The sequence below is a fragment of the Lithobates pipiens genome, unplaced genomic scaffold, assembly GCF_037356315.1.
Source record: "Lithobates pipiens isolate NorthernLeopardFrog02 unplaced genomic scaffold, aLitPip1_a1.2 Scaffold_18, whole genome shotgun sequence".
Lineage (NCBI taxonomy): Eukaryota > Metazoa > Chordata > Amphibia > Anura > Ranidae > Lithobates > Lithobates pipiens.
In genome coordinates, this window is record NW_027507758.1 from 219,148,230 (window position 1) to 219,174,285 (window position 26,056).

Here is a 26,056-nt window from a genome sequence, read left to right on the forward strand (position 1 = left end):
CATACTTACCTGATCTGTGCAATGGTTTTGCACAGAATAGCTTCGGTCCTCTTCTTCCCTGATCTTCCCCTTTAATCTATGCCCCAATAACAAGCCGCTTTCTATGGGGGTACTGATGATACGTGTTCGCTCCTGAGTCCCGATTTCTATGAGTCCATAAGACACATAGAGCCATGGCTCACCCCCACCCCCTTCGCTCTCCTCACTGGTTTATTGGCTGTGATTGCCAGCAGTGGGAGCCAATGACTCCCACTGCTGTCTCAGCCAAAGAGGAGAGAGGTACAGCCGAGTCTCCCGTGTACATCGCTGACTCAAGATGGGGCTCAAAGGAGTGGTAAAAAACCTTCAGCCTTTACAACCACCTTAACTTTACAGCATCTAGATACAAATGCAACTGGAGAATACAACCTAACATTTAAAGAACTAAAGTCAGAATAAAACTAAGCAAGGCCCAGATGTTTCAATGAAGCAGAGCACATTCACATTACAAAGTTTTTTTTGTTTTTTTTTAAACTTAGCTTCACCTCATTTTCAAAACAAAGTGAAAATTTATTTTGCAAAGAATACTGTGCAAGGTAGATTTAAAAAAAAAAAAAAACAGGATTTTTGCTTGCATGCTTGGATATTTAAAATCAGCACAGCCAATTAAGTAAAATCCTGTTTTTTTATTTTATTTCTCTTGCAGATGAATAGATATTCTTTTTTAAGGTGTATTTTCTCTTTGCTTTATCTCATTTCTAAGCCAAGTGAAACATTACTATATAAGTAAATCAACCCCATTATTTCAAGATTTGTGCATTCGCAATTTATTTTGGTTTCTCAGTGAGCTGTTGATAGCAGCAATAATATCCATCAATGCAAACTACTTACTTCTTGTCTGTTCTTTTGTGTATGGACGGGGGGCTTCAAGCGAAATTGAATTAACAAAAATTCACAATAGTAAAACAAATGCAGTAGTTTCCTATGTGTTTATTCATTTACCCATATTTTTGTTTCAGTCACCAAAAGATTTATTTAATATTAGTTGAATTTACTGTATGATATAATATCAAATGTTGAGGTTTTTATGTGCATAAAAGTGAATTTACAAAGAGTATTGCCTACTTTTTTGCTTTTAAAAATACTGTTAATGCTAGTTAGAACTAACAGTAAAGTGTCTATAGAGGAGTGCAGGAAAATGATTAATTTGAGACAGTGATAAACTAAGCAGTTGAGGTTGGGTATGATTTTTTGTTAGCCCTAAAAGTATGGTCAGAAATTAGGTAACAAAAATATTGTTTTACTGATTTTTTTTTACCTGGAGTGATTGCGCATAATATTTATGGAATCTATTTTTGTATCAAGAGAATAATATTAGAGATAACAGCACGCATCTGCTTGCCCATGGACTAAGGCCTCGTTCACATGGGAATACTGAAGCATACACCCATGTGAAAATTATTTACTAGGCTGATTTTATTCTAAAAATGATGGTAAGTGCAGTTAGTAGTTTACTACTTTCAAGAAGTTGGCACCAAATGCAAACAATATGGGGACAATGTGTCCAAAACATCTGTGGCAACTGATTCAGAATTACAAGAAAACAAGAGTTCAGTCTTAAGTGAAACATATATATTTATTTACATGTGCTGGAAATCTGAACCTTTCAAATATATATGTGCCCCCATTTGTGAGTCTATAAATGATTTACATTTTCTTGTCACAAGAAGATTGGATAAATAGTATTTTGCAGTAGGATTTACATCAGGAGCAAATGCATTTGCTTTCCACATTTCTTATATTTTCTAAAATTGTTCCCTTGTTTCATTTCATAGCATTATGCTCATTTGCATTTTGCAGGAAAAATAAGGAAGTGTGTCCACAGATCTTGCCTTCCATTAGTAGGTTTGCATTTAGAGATTTGGAACTAAAGAATTTAATTCCTGGATTGTATATAAATAATATAGTACATCTTTCTGATACTGGTTTGGATATATTCAATGTCAGTCTGTAATCAACAATTTAGTTGACTATGGGAGTGGGGCCAAGCTTTAGGTAAGCCTGGAATTTGGGAATGTCACTCGCAAAATGGAAATATGGTTTTCTACTAATATTTCTTACAATTCGGGTTTAAGCTTACATGGCTGAGTTATACTTAGTTTTTTTCATTTATTTTTTATATTGTGGTGTGCTTGAACTTTAAGCGGAGCTCCACCCAAAAGGGGAAGCTCCACTTGTCTGCCTCCTCCTGGTTTTGACAGGTACTCCGGGTAAATAAATAAATCATATACTGTGCTATCCCCTTAATGATCTGCTGAATCTGCAGCAAAAAAAATGAAAAAACTAAATTGTTAACTAAAGTGATGTGCCTATAAATTTAATCCCAAGAATAAAAAAAACATATAATATATATATATATAAATATATATATATATATATATATATATATATATATATATATTATAAAATAAAGTGCCCAGGTGCATATAGGTCCGTGATATTCTGACCATCCAGGGTCAGTTTTTAGCGTCCTTAATCTAAAGATAATAATAATAAATGTGACTTGATAGGTGACTGTGAATATAGCGATCTTCAGCAGTGATTACACTCAGGTGCTCCCCAACCCAAGGTAATGGTATCCCCCTGATGAAGATATGATATTTCCCTTGTATCAACACGCGTAGGGGAGGGGCCTGGATGGCACAGGAGGCAGCTGGTCTGTTATATGGAATAGGAGCACACAATCTCATCCACAGCTTGGCGCTATTAAGGCTTGCTATGAAGTGGTACACTAATGCACCAGACCCATGTGAGTACCCTATAATAAGGCTTTGTTTGCATTAAATAACATCTTTTAAAATGTTATTACACTATGGAAGTCTCTTTTTGTTATTTATATATGAGAGCCTGTTTGAGATATAATAATTTGCTCTCTGTGAAGTAGAGGGATAATAAGAATGTTTTCATTCTGTCCTCCCTTCACACAGACACGACTGTCCAAATTCTCATGGCAACTGGTGTTGTGGAGAAACCCCTCTGTGTCCATGAATAAAACCTTAATATGGGAGAGGTGGACCTCAACGACCAGTTGTCGGCGCTGTACCTAATTGCCCCATAAGACCAGATGCTGGTACAAAAAAGTGTCTATTTGAATTGGCTTTGCTGAACACTCATGTGCTATACAGAGCTTCAGAATGAACTGGATCCTTCCTTAAATTCAAGGAAGAGATTATCAGAGCCCTTCTGTTTCCAGACGGTGCTCTGGCCCAACTTCCCAATGCAAATGCAGTTAGCCGGCTGCATGAGAGGCATTTTCCACATGTCCTCTCTGATACCCCTACCCAAAGAAACCCCCAAGAAGATGTTGTGTCTGTAGAAAGTGCAGATTTAGGCCTCACACCCACTTTTATTGTCCCTCCTGTCCTGACCAACCTGGTCTTTGCATTGGTGACTGTTTCGAACGCTATCACACACTAGTTTTAGCGTAGGGTACAGCCCCACACAGTCAAGGCACACGTACACAGGGTCTCGGGGTCTCGAAAGATGTGATGGCCATCACATTTTGAGAGACCCTAATCTGCAACGTTCAGTTTATAGTTTTTTTTTTTTTTACAGTTTTTCTAGTATAAGTATAGGTGAAAAAGGTTTAAAAAAAAACACAAAAAAAAAACCAAAAATAGTTGTGGTTGTATTTTTCTTCCCTCTCTCTCTATTGTTCTCTCTCTTATGTTCGCTCTCTACTGTCCGCTCTACTGTTCGCTCACTATTGTTCTATATCTATTGTTCTTGCTTCTGTTTTATTTTTTCTATGTTTTATTGTATTTGTTTTGCAGGTATGGTTTGTTATACTGTAATGTTTGTTTTATTGTTAACTATCATTTGCTTAGCAGGTACGCCATTCAGCTGAAGCGCGGATTTATTTATCTTGACAGAAACAGTGTTTGCTCCCAGGATACATAAAGCTGTGACTCCAGTGCTATAGGAGGTGATTTCACTACCACAGTTAAAAAAAGAGCATATATGCCGAAGCATGGGGGCAGCAGGGGTGGAGGAAAATTTTTCTCCTAACTTTTGGGGTGGATGCCCCCATGCTTCGGCATATATGTATATTTTATGCACAGGTTGTGTTAAAAAATGTTTTTTTTTTTTTTGTATTTTGCTTTGCAGGTCTTATTGTTATACTGTAATGTTACTTTGTTTTATTGTTAACCATCATTTGCTTAGCAGGAACGCGATTCAGCTGCAGCGCGGATTTATTTATCTTGACAGCAACAACTTTTGGGGCGGATGCCTCCTTGCTTCGGCATATATTTTTTAGGCCATTCAGCTGCAGCACTGATTTGTTGTGACTCCAGCGCTGTAGGAGGTGATTTCACCACCACTGTCAGGAAATGTTCCATCCGCTGATAATATCTGTCTTTTGGCGTGCAGTACTGAGGTCCACCAGCAGGTGTCTCCTGTCAGTTTTGAGCTGTCAGGAGAGCTTTTCCCTGCTGATGTTATATCATCTTTGGGCTGCAGTACTGGCGTCCACCAGCAGATGGATCCTGGCAGTATGAAGCAGGCAGCATCTCCTGCAATAAGGTGTCGCTTGAGGCCAATCACAGGCCTATAAATAGCTGGCAAGCACTCATATGTTTGCCTTGGCATTGTCCTTGTGCCCTGACCTGCTGCTTGTGATCCTGATCCTGATCCTGATCCTGATCCTGAGCCTGATTCTGAACCTGTTCCTGTGCTCTGAACCTGTGACCCGTGGTTCTGATCCTGTTTCCCTGTCCTGGTCCCTACCCTGTCCCACCTGTTACCATCATCCCTGTCCTGCAGTCTGATCCGTCCATCCTCTCCCTGTCCTGTGTTCCTTACCCCATCTGCTGATCTCCCCGTGTATGACCTTGGCCTGGCTTGTGTCTCTGATTCTGGACTGCCCTTGTTTATCTACTGATCCTCTGTGCATGACCCTGGCCTGCCTATTGTTTACGATCCTGGTATTTCCCATTTATTGTACATATCTGTCTGTTGTTGTTTGGGGGTCTCTGTTGGTTGATTTATTGCACTGTGTGGTTGTATTTATATTATTCACTTTCCCTAATAAATCATTATATTTCACTTATACACATTTGGGTTTCCTCTGTTGCAGTCCACACAGTTCTGGTCTTATCTGATATATGACAACCACAGTTAAAACCAAAATGGTGCATGTATGCCCATAATTAGAAGTGGGTAGATGAAGGGAAGTCTTCTAATGGCGGGCATACCCACCAATCAATCTTTTTTTCATTCAGCCTATAGGCTGCATGAAAAAAAAAAAAAAAGATTACAATATATGCCCAACAAGGACCAGCAACATGCTGGTATGTTGCTGGACTTTGAGTGGTTATACCAGAATGATGCCTGTGGGTTTCGATATCATCTTGGTATCATTCTTTTCAGCCAGTTTTAAGCTTTCATGTAAATGCAATCCTAGAAGCTATTTTGCCTCCAGACTGCTTTTACGAGCAGTGGGAGGGAATGACTCCCTCCTCCCACCGTCTTCCATGGTTTTCTCTGGCTCTCCGGTCCCAATAGGGAACCTGAGAATGAAGCCGATGGTTCTGCCAGCTGACCATAGAGCTGATCAGAGACTAGAATGGCTCCATTCATCTCTATGACCTAAGAAACAGGAAGCTACAAGCATTTCATGACTTAGATTTCCGCCGGATGTAAACAGTGCCATTGGGAAATTGGGAAAGCATTTTATCACACTGATCTTGGTGTGGTTAGATGCTTTGAGGGTAGAGGAGAGATCTAGGATCTAATATACCCTATTTTTTTCAGAAAAGAGTACCTGATACTACCTATTGCTATCATAGGGGATATTTTCATTCCCTGAGATAACAATAAAAATGATTAAAAAAAAAAAATGAAAGGAACAGTTTAAAAATAAAATAAAAAAGCAAAATACATAAAAAAATAAATAAAAAAAAAAGCACCCTGTCCCCCCCTGCTCTCACACAAAGGCGAACGCAAGCGTCGATCTGGCATCATATATAAACAGCAATTGCACCATGCATGTGAGGTATCACCGCAAAGGTCAGATCGAGGGCAGTCATTTTAGCAATATTCCTCCTCTGTAAATCTAAAGTGATAACCTGTAAAGGCTTTAAAAAATTTATGTAGTTTGTCACTGCTGCACGTTTGTGCGCAATTTTAAAGCATGTTGTGTTTGGTATCCATGTACTCGGCCTAAGATCATCTTTTTTATTTCATCAAAAATTTTGGCCATATACTGTGTTTTAGTGCATTCAAATTTTAAAAAGTGTTTATTCCCCAAAAAAATGAGTTTTAAAAATGGCTGCGCAAATACTGTGTTAAAAAAAAAATTAAACACCCACCATTTTAATCTGTAGGGCCTTTGCTTTAAAGTAATTTTCTTGCAAAAAAATAAATGATTTTTTCATGTAAACAAAAAGTGTCAGAAAGGGCTTTGTCTTCAAATGGTTAATGTGGAGAAGAGTGGGTAATGTGTGACATAAGCTTTTAAACGTTGTACATAAAATGCCAGGACAGTTCAAACCCCCCCCCCCCCCCCCAAATGACCCCATTTTGGAAAGTAGACACACCAAGCCATTTGCTGAGAGGCATGTCGAGTCCATGAAATATTTTATATTTTGACACAAGTTGCGGGAAAAAGACAGATTTTTTTTTTTCTTTTACAAAGTTGTCACTTGATGATATATTGCTCAAACATGCCATGGGCATATGTGAAATTACACCCCAAAATACATTCTTTTGCTTCTCCTGAGTACCCAGATACCACATGTGTGAGACTTTTTGGGAGCTATTTGCTGAGAGGTATGGTGAGTATTTTGCAGACCTCGCTTTTTGCCACAAAGTTTTGAAAAATTGAATAAAGAAAAAAAAATTTTTGTTTTCTTTCTTCATTTTCAAAAACAAATGAGAGCTGCAAAATACTCACCATGCCTCTCAGCAAATAGCTTGGGTGTCTACTTTTCAGAATGGGGTCATTTTGAAGGGGTTTTGTGCTATCTTGGCATTTTATGGCCTTCAAAACTATGATAGGTAGTGAGGAGTGAAATCAAAAATTTACGCCCTTAGAAATCCTGAAGGCGCTGATTGTTATTTGGGGACCCGTACGCAGCTAGGCTCCCAAAAAGTCCCACACATGTGGTATCCCCATACTCAGAAGAAGCAGCAGAATGTATTTTGGGGTGTAATTCCACATATGCCCATGGCATGTTTGAGCAATATATCATTTAGTGACAACTTTGTACAAAAAAAAAGTTTGTAATTTTCCAGAAACTTGTAGCAAAATATAAAATATTCCATGGACTCAACATGCCTCTCAGCAAATAGCTTGAGGTGTCTACTTCCCAAAATGGGGTCATTTGGGGAAATTTTGTGCCATCTTGGCATTTTATGTGGCATACACATGTGGTATCCCCGTAATACTTTTTGTCATTATTCAATCACTTGAGACAAAAAATAAATATTCAATAGGCTCAATATGCCTCTCAGCAATTTCCTAGGGGTGTCTACTTGCCAAAAGGGGGTTATTTTTTTTGGGGGGGTTGTACTGCCCTGCCATTTTAACACCTCAAGAAATGAGATAGGCAGTCATAAACTAAAAGCTGTGTAAATTCCAGAAAATATACCCTAGTTTGTAGACGCTATAACTTTTGTGTAAACAAATAAATATACACCTATTGATATTTTTTTTACCAAAGACATGTGGCTGAATACATTTTGGCATGATTAAAATTGAGTTTATTGGATTTTTCTTATAACAAAATTAGAAAATATAATTTTTTTTCCACATTTTCAGTCTTTTTGCCGTTTATATCACAAAAAATAGAAATCACAGAGGCAATCAAATGCCATCAAAAGAAAGCTCTATCTGTGGGAATAAAGGATGCTACTTTAGTTTGGGTACAACATTGCATGACCGCACAATTACCAGTTAAATCAGCAGAGTGCCAAATTGGTCTTTAGGCAGCCAAATGGTCCGGGGCCTAAGAGGTTAAAAAGACAGGAGTTGTCAAACAAATCAGATTTCTTTTTATAAGGAGTTAAGCAAAACTCCAGTTAAAAGATCATATTCAGAGTAGTTGTTAATGATTTATACTCTGAATGGTCTAAGCCCTTGTACACACGATCGGAGATTCCGACGACCAAATCCGTCGGAGTTATCTTGACGGATTAATTCCGGACGAGGTCCGGAAGTGATGTTGCATACACACGGTCGGACCAAGTTGTCGGAATTTCCGGTTTCCAAGAAAGCGGTGACGTAAGCCGCGTACGGCGGGCCTAGAAAAGGGAAGTTCAGCACCACGTCCGGCACCCTTTGGGCTCCTTCTGCTGATCTCATATCTATCGCGTGTTAGTAGAAGTTTGGTGAGAGACGATTCGCGCTTTTCAGATTAGTGATTCAGATCGCTACTGCTCTTCAGTTTCTGCTTGTCTTTGCGTATCTGATAATCAGTGTGTGCAGTCAGTAAGTATTTGTTTCTCATTGTGGACTATATCTTGGTATAGTACACTTTGATTTTCATTTCTTATTGTCTGCTTGCTTCTGCTATTCAGTTCGTTCTTTCAGACATTGTTGTTTATCGGTGCTTTCTGGTGTCCGTTCTGACCAGCCGACCGTTTTGGAACCATGTTTCGTCTACGTACTCGTCGTAGAGTTTGTGCTGTTCAGGGGCTTTGTGTTGGGGTTCTTACTTTGACACAAGCCGGTCCATGAACTGGGAGGGGAGGCGTTTGTGGACCAAGAATTGGCTGCGCCAGCATGACCAGTTCTCGCACATGCCTTTGCTTCGTGAGATCCGGGAGAATAATCCTGATGATTTCAGGAATTATCTCCAGGTGACGGACCCCGTTTTTCACCGTCTGCTGGCTTTGCTGACCCCTTATATCAGCAGGCAGGATACCTGCATGTGGCAAGCCATCACTCCGGGGCAGAGGCTCATCACCACGTTGTGCTACTTGGCGACAGGGAGAAGCCTTCAGGACCTCAAGTTCTCTACAGGCATCTCCCCCCACGCTCTGGGGATCATTATTCCAGAGACCTGTTCTGCCATCATTCAGGTCCTGCAGAAGGACTATATGAAGGTAAGTTTTATCCTTTAACATCACATTCTATGTATTTAATGATTGCTAATGTCTTGCATTTCTTTCCTCATTCCCTAATTACCATCATTGCAATATGCTCTAATTCATATGCTCTGCCCCATTGTCCTCAGGCATATTTGCCTCACTAACTTCCCCACCATGTTCTTCTTGGCCCATAAAACTATAGTCTAGTCACTTGCCAATGTCTTTTAATGTCAAACTCGGGGTCGTACTATTATAATTATAAGGGGTTTCATAGTATCGTGATGTTGGTGGTGGTGCCTGCAACCTATGAGTTTTTGTATGTGGACGTGGGGCAAAATGAACGGATGTCGGATGGTGGAGTGTTCGCACGGACGGAGTTCTACTGGCATCTCCAGAGTGGCAGTCTGGGCTTGCCACCCCCAGAGGAGAATCAGGAAGGACTCCCGTTCGTCTTCGTCGCGGATGAGGCGTTTGCCCTGGCGAACAATCTGATGCGGCCTTTCCCGATGAGGACCCTCACCCCAGACCAGAGGATTTTCCACCTGTCCAGAGCCCGAAGAGTGGTGGAGAACACCTTTGGAATACTGGCCAGCCGGTTCCGCCTTTTTTTAACGCATATCCACATGGCGGAATACAAACGAAATCACATAGTGCTGGCCTGCTGTGTTCTTCACAATTTTCTAAAAAGACATTCTGCGAACTATGCAGTCTCAGTTGTCCAACAAGAAGCAGACTTGCTGGAAAATTATAACCTCACAGGCCTTGAACCAACCTGCTCATCCTGGCCTGCCTCCCCCCCAAAGCGCCCGTGAGGTTAGAACCCAATACATGGACTACTTTGTGGGTAGGGGGGCCATTGATATGTCAGACAATGTCTGAGCGGCATTTTCTGAATACATTTTTCTTTGAAACTCCTTCATTTACTGCTTGGCTTGCTTTTAGGAGTCTCCTATGTAAATTTCTTTTTTTTGTTTTTTCTTGTTGTGCCTTTTTCACCAACAGTGCAAACCCAAGTTCTGAGCAAGATGAGGGGACAGTCTCTTCTTCAGATAAGCTTATTATGTTGTGTGTCTGCTACACACACACCTTGTTTTTGGTAACTAATGTATGTAGTGCATTCCTGACCAAAATCATGCTAATTTTCAGCACCATGGCAGGAAAATGGCATGATTGTCAAAATTAACACATCACTTTTTTTTACTAAAGGCACATCCACTATGCACTACAAGTGTACTGCAAAAGTACACCTGAAACTGCACTTGGAGTGCAAAGTGGAGTTACCTTTAGTAAATAACACCCATTCTCACCGCAAACAAAAATTTTACTCCAAATACATCTTTTGCGCAATGAAAAAGGAAGCCACACATTGTTGATAATGTAACTTTTTAATCCAAGCACATTCACATATGCTTTTAGAAAAGGGTTTTACAACAAACCAACAAATTGTGTGTATCAAAAACAGTCTTTCAGGTAATTTTTTTTTACACTTTGTGTTTTGGTGTAAACAGGCATGTATTAAAGCGTAACATACAGAACACAGGAACTTACAAAGTTCAACTTTGAAAAGTGAAGACAATATCAGACATGAGTATGTACAAACTGGGCTGATATTGCCTTCATCACATGAATGAATGAATGAATGAAATAATTGTATAGCGCACAATGCGAACTGAATCGCCTCTAGGCGCTGTGGCGAGCTTTGATCATCTGCTAAAAGAGGAAGGTCTTGAGTTTTTTCCTAAAAGCCAGGTGATTTTCTTCCAGGCGGATGTTGATTGGTAGAGCATTCCATAGCCGAGGCCCTTGGACAGCGAATCTCCGATCCCCCTTGGATTTATCCTGGGCTTTGGGCACAAGGAGGAGGTTTTTGTTGGCTGATCGAAGACTGCTGTTTGGTGTGTAATGATTTATTTTCTCCATTAGGTATTGCAGAGCTTCTCTATGCATGCATTTGTGGGTGAGGCAAAGGGTCTTGAACGTGATCCGATTTTTTACGGTTAGCCAATGTAGGCTCCTCAGCGAAGGAGAGATGGATTCCCAGGGTTTTTTTCCTGTTATCAGCCTTGCCGCCGTGTTTTGGATCAGTTGTAATCGCGCAAGTTGATATTGTGGTAATCCTATGTAAAGCGAGTTTGCGTAGTCCAGTCGTGAATTAATGATTGTTCCAACTACCACTGCTTTGTCATTCTTTGGGATAAAAGGGATGAGTCTGCGAAGCATGCGCAGCAGATGGTGAGATCCACTGACTACTGCTCCTATTTGCCCATCCATTGACATTTGTGCATCTAAAATAACCCCGAGACTCTTCGCTTTGGTCTTTGGGGAGATCGTCTGCCCAAAGACGGTTGGTGGAGACCAGGAGGTTTTGGTTGCGGGCTTATGATTTGGGTGTAAGATAAGAAGCTCTGTCTTTGATTCGTTCAGCTGGAGGGAGTTAGTGGTCATCCAGTCTTCTATTGATTTGAGGCAGTTTTCAAGTTGTGGTCTTTTTTTCCATTTATCCGGAAATAAAGTTGCGTGTCGTCAGCGTAAGAGTGGAAGCAGAGATCTGATGATTTGAAGGAGTGGGCGAATGTAAATGTTGAAGAGAACGGGTGACAAAGGAGAGCCTTGAGGGACTCCGCAGGTGACTGCCTGAGTTTCAGAGAGGAATTTCTTAGTTTCACTGTCTGTGACCGATTTCCTAGGAAGGACGCGAACCATTGGAGATCTATGTCTTGGACTCGGCTACTTCTGTGAGGCGGATGAGTAGAGTATTGGGGTCTACTGTATCAAACGCTGCACTTAGGTCTAGCAGTACGAGGAGACACGGCTCTCCATCATCTGCTGCTTCGAGGGCGTCATCCCAAATCTTGAGGAGAGCTGTTTCCGTTCCATGACCCGGGCGGAAGCCTGATTGCAGCGGGTCCAGGAGTTTGTGAGTATCCAGGTGGAGTTGTAGCTGATGTACTACAGCTTTCTCCATGATCTTAGAAATGGTGTTGATGCTTGTAATTGGCCTACAGTTGTTTGGACCCTGAGGGTCCAGGTTTGGTTTCTTGAGTAGAGGTTTGACGATGCCTTGTTTGAGGATGCTGGGAACAATTCCTTTGTGGAATGATCGGTTTATGAGGTGGGTTATGGTTGGAGCCACGATGTCGAAGCATTCTTTCAGTCGTTTTGTGGGGATGATGTCAATAGGTGAGGTACTGTCACGCAGTTTATTAATGATGTTTTTTGCGGTGTCTACGGTAATTGGGGATAGTGAAAATTTTGGCGGTTGCGGTATGTTGGTGCAGACATCCTCTTTATGTATTTGTTGGCTGAGGTTGGATGTTTTCTTCTGCCAAATTGTTTCCCTGATGGTTTTCACTTTATCGAGGGAAAAATACCGACAGTTTGTTACAGTAATCCTGGGATTCACTTTCTGGGGGTTCTAGGTACACCGGATTCATTGATTGATTAACCAGTTTAAACAGTTCCAGTGGTTGGTTTGCGGCCGTTGAGATTGTATATGAGAAGTGGTCCTTTTTGGCTTTGAAGATTGCTTTCCGATAATTCTCTGTGAGACCTTTATAGTTAAAGTGGTTTTCCTCGGTGGGATTTCTTCTCCATGTTCTTTCCGCTCTTCTGCGTTCTTGCTTTAGTACGGCGAGGGAGCTATTAAACCATCCAGAGTTTTTCTTCCGGATGAGAGCCCTGTGTTTTGGTGCTACCGAGTCTGCTGATTGCAGCAATGCCCTGTTCAGGGAGTTGAGTGTTTCCTCCGTAGAGTGGTTTAAGGTTATTGTAGCTATCTTGTTGGACAGAGTGGATTTGAAGGATTCGGAGTACAGTTTTTTATGCGATCTGGTCCAGTGCGTTGTTGTTACAGGATTCAATTTTTCGTTGGTGATGTTGGTAGCGATTTTGAATTTGATGGCGTAGTGATCCGTCCATGGCAATGTTATGTTGTCGAGTATGTTGACGTCAATGTTCTGTTTGAAAATGAGGTCCGGGGTGTGTCCTGACCCATGCATGGGAGTCTTTATCAGTTGCTGGAGACCCAGTTCTTCTTGTTGATTGATGCAGGCAGTCGCAATGGGGTCTTTAGGCTCGTTTGCCCAAAGGTTGAAATCTCCAAGCGCCAGGAAATTTTTTAATTTTAGGGTGTGCATTGCAAAGGATTCCGTGAGGGATGAAAGAAGATTGGACTTTGGTCCCGGTGGTCTGTAGCACAATAGAATATGAGTGGTGTCATGGGGTGTTGGTTGAAGATGTAGCGTCAGGGTTTCCATAAAAGGCACTGGGTTCTGAGATGATGGTTTAGTGAGATCCAGGTGACCTTTAAAGATCACTGCTAGGCCTCCTCCTTTTTTCCCTATCTGGTGTTCGGTTAGGATCCTGTCGTTTTCCGGCACCAATTCGGTGAGGATGGTGTTGCAGTCAGAGGGTAACCAGCTTTCGGTGATGAAGAGGCAGTCTACATTGTTCTCGATGATGAAGTTGTGTACTTCCAGTCTATGTTTTACTGCAGACCTGGCGTTAATCAAGGCGCAATCTAATTGTAGAGGTCGAGTAGATGTCTTCCTGTGGTTGGGAGCTGCTTGTCGTCCGGTTTTTAATAGTTGTTCTCTTTGAAGTATTTTTTGTATGGAAGATGGCAATGTGGTGTTGATGTTTCTTAGTCTGTGCAGAACTTCAGCTGAGTATTTGAAGTAGCACATGGTTTGTGGATGCTGTTGATGGTACTATGGGCCTAAGATGATGATCCTGATCAGGGTATTGGTCCTGAGGAAGGGCTAGGTATCAGACTTGCCGCCGTGCTTGAGGCTATTAGCGCGCAAGTTGACCAGGGGATGCTCATATGGATGCGAAAGGAGTTGTTGTATTCGGTTGCTGGCTGTTCCGGCTACCTTTACTTGAAGTGAAGGTCTCCGCTCAGCACAGAAGTCTGGCTGTGATCTGGAGTAGTCATCCTAGGATAGCGTGAAAAATGGAATGGAGGCCGGAGGTAGGGGTATGCTAACCTACGGTTGTTCCTGATTTTTCCAGAGGAAGGCGAAAAAACCCCCTGGCAGTAGCAGCCAAACGCACCAGTGGGGCAAAAATTCCTTCCTGACCCCCGTAGGCGGTCGGACGGAGTCCCTGGAACAATCACTGGGGGGGAGTGGAGGTTCCAGCTTACCTGGCTGCGGTGGTCCCCTTTAAACACTCTGGTTCTGGTGAATCTGGCTTGCTGTCAGCCTGTCGTTTCTGCAGAGCTGTCTGGTTGCCGCTTGCAGTGGGATCTTTAAAATGGAGGGGAGGATGGAGGTAGGATAGAGGTTAGAGACTCCTGTCTTAACTCCTGTTTTCAACTCCTGGTTATTAACTCTCCACTTTAGTTCAAAAAATCCACTTGTGTTCACAAAATCCACATGCAAGCCACCATCAGGGAGCAAGCTCATGGGGTGTCACCCCTGGAAAATCGAAATTTGGAAGATGCACACAGTGTGTCAACATGTGCTATCTCCCATCATGGGGGATCAATGTACATGTTTTGTGGCTGCAACCCTTTCATCTCAGCCACTTTCCACAAAACACGTATATTGATCCCCCATGATGGGAGATAGCGCATGTTTATACACTCTGTGCATCTTCCAAATTTGGATTTTCTAAAAATACAAAAGTTGTAGTTTAAAATCCAAAAAATAAAACCCTAGCTAGTTTGGGCTGTTTCACACTCTCCCCAAAACATCAATGATGTTCTTCATTTTATTTTTAACATCATTGATGTTTTGCTGTATATTTTCTAAATCCCGATTGCACCCCATTATCTCCCCAATCAGGATCTGGGCACTTTCACTGGTAAAATGGGATTCTTCTTCCACATCACCTACAAAACAAAGCAAAAAAACACACCATGTATTAAAAATATGGTGACATACATTGGTGACAATTTGTCCAACTTCAACGATCTCTCCTTCCTCCTCCTCCTCCTCCTGCTCCTCTGCTTCTGGTTTTAGAATTTTGGCTTCTTTGAGAGGGTTGTAGTCCCTGGTGTCCTCATACTTGCCGGGTCTTCTCTTCCCTATGAGAATGTAAAAAAAGAATAATTAGCACACAGAGGGCAGAATTAGGAATATGAAACATTGCTTGGAAGTGTTGTACAATTGTTTGTTTTGTTTGTTTTGGCCGAGCTCCAAGGTGAGAACATTATTGTGGACACTTTGTTAAGCTGGAATACTTACCTGCAGAATGATGTTTCTTACGAACGAATGAAACCATGAACTTGAAAGTGACCATTTTAAAATGCACAACATGAAATCAAAAGCACATGGAGCAGTATGCAAGCAAGAATAATGATATGAACACACTCGAGGGGGCGTGACCGGAAGTCAGCGGGAGCGGACATGTTGTGCCTGGGCTCCAACACAGCCACCACCTAATCCACCGCCATCGGAGCGATCCGTGCGGGGAGAGAGCCATTAGACTCTCCCCGGTGAGTACCAGACCCTTCCTGCTCCATCCCGGGGGGTTTCCTGCCTTTTTCGCCGGCCGCTCGAGTCCTGTTCAAGCTCGCGGCCGGCCTCCTGCTATCAGAGCCCCGCCGCCATCTTGGGGCCTACTGCTTCCCCGGATCTCCGCGCTGCCCCCTGTGCTCTAGGGGCAGCTGATGCCTCCGTACAGCTGACTGGGAAGAGGCCAACCTCCGGAGGAGATCCGGAGCATTTACAGATAGACCGGACCGCACTGACGCCTACTGCGAAGCCCCGCACACCCAACGGCAGGCCGCCATCTTTAGGCCTCAGGCCTGTGAGGCCTACCCTACCAACGGAGGTGCTGGAAGCCCCTGAAGAGGCGGATCACTTACAACACCACACCCCACCTGTAGTGAAGCCTGTCAGAAGGCCCTGGAGGATTCCAGACCGTTTTCCCTGCTGATCTCAACCCCCTGCCCGGATACATCGGTCTCCAGCACAGTGCTCCTGCCTTCTAAACAGGTACTCTTCTGCTACCACCCCCTCTGTTTTCCCTATGCCCCTGGCCTCCCCCAACGTTCACCTGGGCTGATTGCTCTGCCCCATCCCTCCCTATACTGCCCGTGCCTCTCCTACCCCCCCCCACCCCTGTGCCAGCCTGGCCAGGCCTACTGACTATCAGAAAATGTGAGAGTCCCCCTACCATGACAACCATGTGATTCTGGGGCTATGTCCTCACCCCCGCTTTCCCAAGACTCCTGTTAAACGTTCTGCAGCTTTACTACCTCCGGGAGTCGCATCCTCACCCATTCAGCCCAGCCGTGCACCCCATAGGGAAAATAGGAGACCAAAGAAAGTCCTACGCTTCCGCACTTCTCCCCCAATCTTCATCCACCATGGACCACTATCTACACAAACCTGTCCTCTCCTCCCAACCTGAGGGAGACCCTGTACCGGACCCTCACACTCGACACGAACAAGATTTGGGCACTACGTATACCCTCTCACCCACCCTAGACCAGGGATTGCCCGCCTTGTTGACAGCAGATGTCCTTCCTAGATGCTAAACTCCAATCCTTGCTCAAAGCTATCACTCACTCCATAACTCAAGAAGTTGGGAAACTTGCCAAGGAGCTGAGAGGGGAGATCGATCAATTAGGCGGTTAAACAGACACCCTGGAAACTAAATTTGATGAACTGGTTCAGTATGTCCAAGTTTTGGAGGAAGACAATGCTGCCGTTAAGCACTCTGTTTCCCAACTCCAAACACAACAAGAGGACCTCGAAAACCGTGAATGCAAACAACACCTACTAATCAGAGGCATCCCTGAAGCGGTAGAAGACAGAAATCTCCGCTCCTATCTTTTGAGCTTGTTTAATGTGGTGGCCCCTCAGATCCCAGATATTGATTGGCGCTTAGACAGGGCACACAGATATCTGGCGCCCAAACCCCCAGCGGGAGCTAACCCAAGGGATGTGGTGGTTCGGTTCCACTACTTTGATAGCAAGGAAGCTCTTACACTCGCTATCGTAACCAACCCAGGATTGGACTTTAAAGGAGCCAAGATCCAAAAATTTAATGATCTCTCGCCCATTACTCTAGCGAGACGAAGAGCCTCTGTCCACTGACGCTCCATCTCCAAACCCACAAGATTCTGTACAGGTGGGGTTTCCCCTTTCGCCTCTCAGTGACCCGAGAAGGCACGCAATTCTCTCTTCGAGATCTACATGAAAGCGATGCCTTCCTGCACAGCCTTGGCCTGCCTCCTCTTCCAGATGAGGAACCCACACCGCTTCCCCCTACTCCTAGGCCGTCTGCACTTCCACCCGGATTTGGACCCCAGTTCGACCAAAGCCTTCTAGATCCAACCTCACTCCTCAAAGGAGACCATCCTTTAGACCCCTGACTTGAGGGGAACCACATCGGAACACAGCTGAGTTTACCTACCCCCTCTGTTGGGGCTTTGTTGGACCTTCCATGGCGCAGGTTTTGGCCGTAATACCATGGTAGATTCCCCCTACCTATTCCCCGACACCCACGGGGTGCACTGTTCATTGTTCACTGTTTACAGTTCTACTATTTTGCTTATTGACTGTTATTTTTTCTTCCTGAACAGCTGCTCGGTTATTTTCATAGGCTGGCTGAACTAGATTTTTTGGCTATGGAAGGCGGGGTGCGGCCTCTTGGCCCCCCTCCCCCATACTAGGTGGTCTTCATGACCCCCGCTCTGGCCCTAGGCTCAGACCTGGGCTTCCTGGAGGTTATTTTTCTCCAGGTTTCTCTTCGGATGTCATCTACTTTTTTTTTTTTGTTGTTGTCCATGCAGTCCCTCCATGGACTGCTCTTTTTGCCTTTTTGTTTTTTACCTACAGCTCTTCTTAAATGCTTCACATATTCCTGTGACTCTACTCAACTTTACATTTTGTCTTTTATGGAAGTTTATTTTGTTATGGCCTCAGTCTCCTTTTTTTTTTTTGGTGACCAATAGCCGCTATTTTTTGATAATTGTCGCTGTCTATATTGCCATTATACAAATGATTTCCAGAGTGTCAGGTTTTCTTTTTTTTCTTATTTTGTTTTTCTCTTCTTGCTTCTTATCCCCTAAAACATGGGATCCTATACTTACTGAATGTTCTGTAATTCCTCATATGCTCTGTCATCAGTTTAATTTGTTATGTCGCTGAAATTTTTTACGAGTAATATGAAAGGTTTAAACTCTGTTCGGAGGAGGTGGTTGGCTCTGAAAGAGTTTAAAGCTTCTAAGGCTGACGTGATACTGATCCAGGAGATGCACTTCCATCCTGGGGGCTCCCTTAAATTCGCCAGCAAAACTTTTCCAACCTCTTTTTTGGCTTCGGAGCCATCTGGTAAGGCAGGTGTGGCGGTCCTGATCAGTCGCTCCTGTCCGTTGCAAGTTAAGTCTTCATACCTGGACCCCCAAGGCAGATTTATTATTTTGGATTGTACATTTCAGTCTCAATCTCTCACGATCCTTAACATATACGCTCCCAATTCTGGTCAGGTTCACTTCCTTACTGCTGTTTTTGACATGTTAGATAAGTTTGCACATCCTTTTATGGTGATTGGTGGAGATTTTAATATGATCATGTCCCCCTGTAAAGATAAGCATGTCTTGTTCCCTTCCAAATCCCCCTCCAATTCGGACTCCCTCTCCAAATCGTTCCGCAGACTTATCAGAGCCTGACGTTTCTTAGACATATGGAGGATTAAACACCCCACTCAGAAACAGTACACCTTCTACTCACACCCTCATAAACTTTTCTCTAGATTAGACCATTTCTTCATCTCCACGCCCCTCTTAACATCTGCGGTTTCCTCGGAAATTAATCCCGTCCCCTGGTCGGATCACTCCTCCGTGCATTTGGAACTCTCCCTATCCTCAGCCTCCCCCAGAACCTGTCACTGGCGGCTCAATGAGACTCTTCTGCGTAACCCTGAGACTAAAGCTCGACTGTCCGAATGCCTTACTGAATATTTTAAGCTTAACGCTGGCACTGTCTCTGGGCCCTCCACCTGTGGGAGGCACATAAAACTGTGTTCAGGGGCATTGTATCGCTACGAGCTCCCGACTTAAAAGAGATACCACGCATCAGCGAGCCTTAGATCTTCTCAGGCTTCGCAAAGCCGAGGACCATTTGCTCTCTTCTCCCACGGTTCCTGGGCTCAGGAATGTTGTCTACTTACGCAACCACCTTAGATCACTTGATATGCAGAAAATAGATAAATCCCTCTTATGGTCCAAACAGAAATTTTACGAGTACTCTAACAAACCCCACAGGATGCTGGTGAACAAACTCAAACCTCAGCCCTTCCAAGCTTATCCAGACTCCCTTAAACAGCCTGATGGTACCCCCTCTTATTGCCCTCTCACGATGTCCAAAATATTTGGCCAGTTCTACCATAAATTGTACAACTGCCTGCTCACTGATGACCATTACACTTTTACCCAGGAGAAATTTAATTCCTTCATGGAATCGTTACACCCTCCCAAACTCTCTCCTGATCATCTTCCATCCCTGAACTCCGCAATCTCCCCTGAGGAATTGGCGAAGGTGGTGGAGAATCTTCCCACTCAAAAAGCCCCTGGCCCTGATGGTTTACCATATTCCTACTACAAAACCTTTCTCCCGATTCTGGGCCCACACTTACTCTCCCTATTCTCCTCCCTACTGAAAGGCACCATACCTGACCCCCAGTTTCTCCATGCCCACGTCTCTGCAATTCCGAAACCAGGTAAAGACCCCTCCCTCCCGGACAACTACAGGCCCATTGCACTGCTAAATTCCGACTACAAAATCTTCACCAAGATCTTGGCGAATAGGTTATCCCATTTAATACCACAGCTCATCCACAAGGACCAAGTGGGTTTTGTATTGGCTAGACATGCGGGTGATAATACCAGACGCACCATAGATTTTATATTTTTACTAAATAAAACGAACTGCCCAGCCTTAATATTGAGCCTTGACGCTCAAAAAGCGTTCAATAGACTCAGCTGGCCATTTATGTTTGCCACGATCTCTAACTTTGGCATTGAAGGTCCCTTTATTGATGCCCTATGTGCCCTTTATTCCAGACCCTCTTCACAGGTCCAGCTTTCCTCCTATCTATCACCCTCATTCTCTTTGAGTAATGGCACTAGACAGGGCTGTCCGTTGTCCCCCTTACTCTTTATTCTTTGTCTGAAACCTTTTGCAGCTGCTATTCGTAATCACCCTGATATCCGAGGGGTGACATTACGCCAAACAGAATATGGATTGTCTCTATATGCTGACGATATTCTGCTGACCTTGACCAGGCCCTTCCTTGACACCTCCCTTCCCAATTTACATGCCCTACTGCAACAATTTAGCTCCCTCTCTGGATATAAGATCAACACCAACAAGACAGAAGCTTTACCTATTCTTATTCCCCCCTCAGATCTCGTTATTTTGCAGCGTAACTACACTTACCATTGGTGTACTGACTCCCTTAAATACCTAGGGGTTAACCTAACATCCTCCTACTCTAGTCTTTATCAAGCTAATTTCCCTCCACTCTTCCGGGACATTGACCGACTCTTGCGACAATGGGACCCTTATCCCATTTCTCTCTTGGTTCGAATCAATGTCTTGAAAATGTCTGTCATGCCAAGACTTCTATATTTGTTTGAAACCTTGCCAATCCCCATTCCCATGTTCCAACTTAAAGCGACCCAGAGGTCCTTTCTTAATTTTATCTGGCACTATAAAGCCCATAGGATAGCTAGCTCGGTTGTGCTCGCTCCCAGAGCTGGAGGTGGATTGGGGGCCCCGACCTCCTTAAATACTATTTTGCTACACATTTGAAACCAATCATCGTCTGGTCACACAGGATGTCGTCCAGTGTGTGGTCTGACATTGAATTGGAGACTTCCATACATCAGCTTAGAAATCTTTGCCTACGTCCCATGCTCTTTACTCTTTCCTTATGGAAGAAATGTTCACAGCGTTTCTCCCTGGCCTCCCCATGTTCACCATTATTAAATGTAATGTTTAACCCTGACATTCCAGACAGCCTATCTTACTCTCGTATGCTCCCCTGGACGCATACTGGAATCTTCCAACCCCGTAATTTGGTACACCCAATTACTCATTCGCTTCTATCTTTCGCAGACATTCAACAGAAATTTCAGGTTCCCAAAGGTCTATTCTACTCCTATCTCTAAATTAGACACTATTTTAGCTCCAAAAACCCCACCCTTACCCTGAACAAACATACCCCCTTTGAGCTTCTATGTTACCAAGGCCCAGGGCTCGAGTCCTGCGGGAACGCGTGGGAACGGCGTCCCTGCACTTTTTTCACAGCAGGAACGCCGTTCCCTTTGTAGGACCAGAGCCGCCCGAGGCTCTAGCACAGACTGCTAGCTGTGTTGTCTTCACAGAGCTGACATCGGAAGAGCAGCACAGTGATACACGGAGGGCAGGGCTGGCTCAGTTAACTGATTGGTTAATGGAACTGCTCTGCATTCTATCAACCAATCAGTTAACTGGGGCAGGTCCCACCCTCTGTCCATCCCTTTGCTGCACTTCCGATGTCATCTGCTGTGCTGTGTCCTGTGTAAGGTAAGACAGGAAAGAGGGCACTGTTATGAAGGAGGGAGGGGGAAAGTATCAGAAACTGAAAGGAATGAGGAGGGGTGATATAAAAGGGAGGCAGGGCAGGAATGTGAAGGGGGGTTCTACAAAGGGGGTGAGGACAGGAATGTAAAGGAGGTGCCATAAAGGGGCTGAGGACAGGTTTAAATTTTAAAACTGGCTACTTGGTCATCTTCCGTACTATGTCGCATTCACAGTCTGGTCATCTCCTATAGTCGCATTCGCAGTCTGGTCATCTCCTGTAGTCGCATTCGCAGTCTGGTCATTTCCTGTAGTCGCATTAGCAGTCTGATCATCTCCTGTAGTCGCATTCGCAGTCTTGTCATCTCCTGTAGTCGCATTCACAGTCTGATCATCTCCTGTAGTCGCATTCGCAGTCTGATCATCTCCTGTAGTCGCATTCGCAGTCTGGTCATCTCCTGTAGTCGTAATTTGCAGTCTGATCATCTCCTGTACTATGTCGCATTCGCAGTCTGGTCATCTCCTGTAGTCACATTCGCAGTCTGGTCATCTCCTGTAGTCACATTCGCAGTCTGGTCATCTCCTGTAGTCACATTCGCAGTCTGGTCATCTCCTGTAGTCGCAGTCTGATCATCTCCTGTAGTCACATTCGCAGTCTAGTCATCTCCTGTACTATGTCACATTCGCAGTCTAGGTATCTCCTGTACTATGTCACATTCGCAGTCTGGTCATCTCTTGTAGCATGTCGCATTTGCAGTCACTGTATTTTATGTGAAATATATATATATGCATATGAGTGTATCTTTTTTTTTTTGGTGGGGGAGTGGATCTTGGGTGGGAGTTCCCACACTTTTTTCCCCAGGACTTGACCCCTGCCAAGGCCCATACCAAACCTGTCTCATCTCTGAGATTTACAAATACCTGCAGATCACTCCCTCTCTCCCTGACACAAGTCACCTCTATATGCACAAGTGGTCCCGGATTATTAGCCGGACCATTACTACTCCCCAGTGGCAGAAAATTTGGGCGGTAGCCTCTAAATCATCTCGATGTGTAGAACAAAAGGAGACAATCTATAAGATTCTAATGTTTTGGTATAGGACTCCAGAGATCCTACATAAATACGATCCTGGGGTCTCCCCACTATGCTAGAGATGCCGGAAGGATACTGGCTCTCTTTTTCACATTTTCTGGGAATGTTCTCTCATCCAACTTTTTTGGTCCTCTATCCATGCATACCTGCAAAACCTTTTCGACACCTCCCTCCCTCTAACCCCAATCCATTTTCTGCTAGGCTTGCCCTTTCCTGATCTATCCACAAACGCCCAGAAACGAATAGGTTTTATTCTATTGGCAGCAAAGCGAGCCATACCACTGAGATAGCTATCACAATCTCCGCCCACGCTCCCACAGGTATTACAAACTCTGGAACAGATTCGTAGAATGGAGCACCTTACTGCTACTATTCATGACACACTGCCTAGGTTCTCCCAAGTTTGGGACTTGTGGGACCATTCACAGCTTAACCCAGGGCTCCCTACAGCCCCCCCCCCCCCCGGCAATGCTCACCCCCTTGAACGGATGTGTGGTGAGGTATTTCCACTGTCCCCTACCTATAGCCCTCTCAGGATTTCCTTGGTAACCTCCCTCACCCCTCCACCTATGTGAGTTTCATCCCGAGGCTGCCTCAGTCTGGTATAGGCTCTTCGGGGAATGAGCGTATCCCAGATCCAGTGGATGGCTATGCTTCTAATGTGGGTTGTCCATATACAGTATTTGACCTACCTGCACACTGGATCCTTCCCCACCCCCCTCCTGCCGCTTCTCCCTGACTCTTTTAAACATGTTGGGTGAATTAGTACAATGAGTGCGTTTGTGACCTGATATTGCCTGACCACTGCATTTTTGTTGCTTTTTCTTTTTTCTTATTCTTCTGCTTTTGTCTGTAACATTATTGACACTGACAATTGTTTGATGTTATACTTCCTTTTGTATATTTTTTGAAATTTTTCAATAAAAAAATACAATAAAAAAAAAAAAATGATATGAACACACGACAAATACTTACTTTTTTGAAGAACACGCTTGATTCTTCTGTACTGATCATGCTCCCTCAGTTTCAGGTCTGACCAGTGTTTTCTCAGTTGATCCTTGGATCGGCGTACACCAAAATTCTCATGAAGACTCTTCACAACTTTAGTCATGGCCTTGGCCTTTCTGATATTTGGGTTTGGGTAAGGTCCATACTTCCCATCATAGTCGGTCCTGTTCAATATGTCGACCATCTCCAACATCTCTCCAAAAGACATATTTGAGGCCTTAAATCTTCTCTTCCAGGATCGGGACGTTTCAGGCTCCGGGCTTTCCTCACCCCCCTCCTCGTTAGTGGAACTTTGATTGTGCATCTGCGTTCTCTCCGCCATGTGCTCTCCCCACTGCGCCGAAAGCGAAGGGGTGGGGAATAGTCTAGAAAGAACGTCAGGGGCGGGCGTAGTTTCATGCATGCGCACTGTATATAAAACGAAACACGCGTGTATCATCCGTACGATCTGGGAAGAGAGTGAGGCGCAAACGAAGGTAACATTTTGAACTTGGTACATCACTAGACTAGACTGCTTCTATCTAGGCCGATGTTGGGACAAGATTAGGAGGGTTTTTCATGTCATTATTAGTATTTTAGGGTTTGTCTTGTGTTGTGTCTTGCAGAGAAGATGGATGCATTCCAAAACCCCAATTTTATGCGTCTATTCCTCGAACTGTACAGGGACATGCCCTGCCTGTGGCAGATCAACAACCAGTTTTATTACGTCAGAAGAAAGAGGAACGCAGCGCTGGAGAAACTTCTTTCTTTGGTGCGGATCATGGTCCCCACGGCAGACATGGCCTATGTGACTAGGAAAATTGGTGTAATGAAGAGTATATATCTCAGGGAGAGAAAGAAGCACCTGGAGTCCTTGAGATCAGGAGATCCAGATGCCGTTTATTACCCCAGGATGGTTTACTTCCAGAGGCTGCATTTTCTGGTAGACCAGGGGGTACCCAGGCCACCACTCTCCAGTCTTCCTTCAAGGCTTCCTACACCCCCAGCTGAGGCTTCCAACGTCCAACTTGGGCCTTCCAGGCAGCAACATGTGGTGGGGCCCAGCTTGAGACAGGTATTGCATTGTTGAACATATTTCTTGTGTTACATTTAATGATGTTAACTAGATGCTATTATTGATCAGGAAGTTGTGATTTAACAAAGTGGTTTACATATCAATAGACAGTAGTGACCAAAAATGATTGGGACGAGAATGAAAAATGCTGGGCTCAGAATGATAGTCTGTTCTATTTGGTAACATTCAATTTGCAAAAGTCATGAGCTAAAAATGGTGTGATTGATGAGCAAAAACTAAAACTATGGGGGGAGGCTGTGGTAAGTGGCAGCCAGGAGGTCGACCAACGCCCTCCTTCTCCTCCTCCTGCCACAACTACAGGAGCCCAGCCACAGCCTCAAAGGATGCCTGGTGGGAAGTGCCTAAGGAAGACGAGAGAGTGATGGCCTGGGTTCAGTCTGGTCTGCCAGAAGATGCAGCCTTGAAGAACCACATCCTGGGGACATAGATGGCATCTGATTTTCCTGATCTCTAGGACTTCTGGACCAGACTTCTCTCCCTGAGATATGTACTTCTCAGGCCACCAATTTTTCTTTTTCTAATTAGTTCATGTCTGCCCTGGGGTCCAAAGGCTGCACAACAAGTAACCAGTAACAAGTTTATTCTGCGCTGCCTTCCTCTTTTTAGTTTATTGAGACCTAAATAAAGGTTTTTTTTGTTTGAAGAAATACTTGCGTATGTGTTTTCCTTCCAAAAAGCCAGTTTATTTGTGAGCAGGCAGGTACATTTCAAAAATACAAAGTGAAATGAATAACAAGGGGTATCAACACTAAACAACCTCCTGTAGATTAAAAAAGAAAATATAAACAAAATAATAATGTTGTTGTGGTAAGTTTACACACAAAACACACCCCAAAAAATTGAAAGATGAGCAAACTGTCAAAAAAGGACATGTTTAGGAAAAAAAAAAAATGCAGCCAAAAAAGAATAAACAAAATATAAAATTGTGTAGATGTGACGAATTCAAAAATTGCATTGCCGATATGAGTAAAAAAGAGTCAGGAAATACGTTCGGGAGAAGTGACTATGAGCAGCTAAAGAAGTTCCTTCTTGCAGCAATGTAAAGAACAAGGGAATGCGCTTCATGAAAGAATTTTTAACATTGCAGCATGACGAATGTGCTATATTGATTACGAGCAGTATTTTTTACCTGAGCGAGCGCTTCCGTGTCGGAAATTTGATTGTGAGCATGCGTGGCACCTTGTCCGTCAGAGTAGGCTACACATGATCGGAGTATGTCCGATCGGAGTATTTTGGCGGAAAATATTTCTGGCAAGTTGGAAAAGTTGGTCCGACGGATATTCCGAC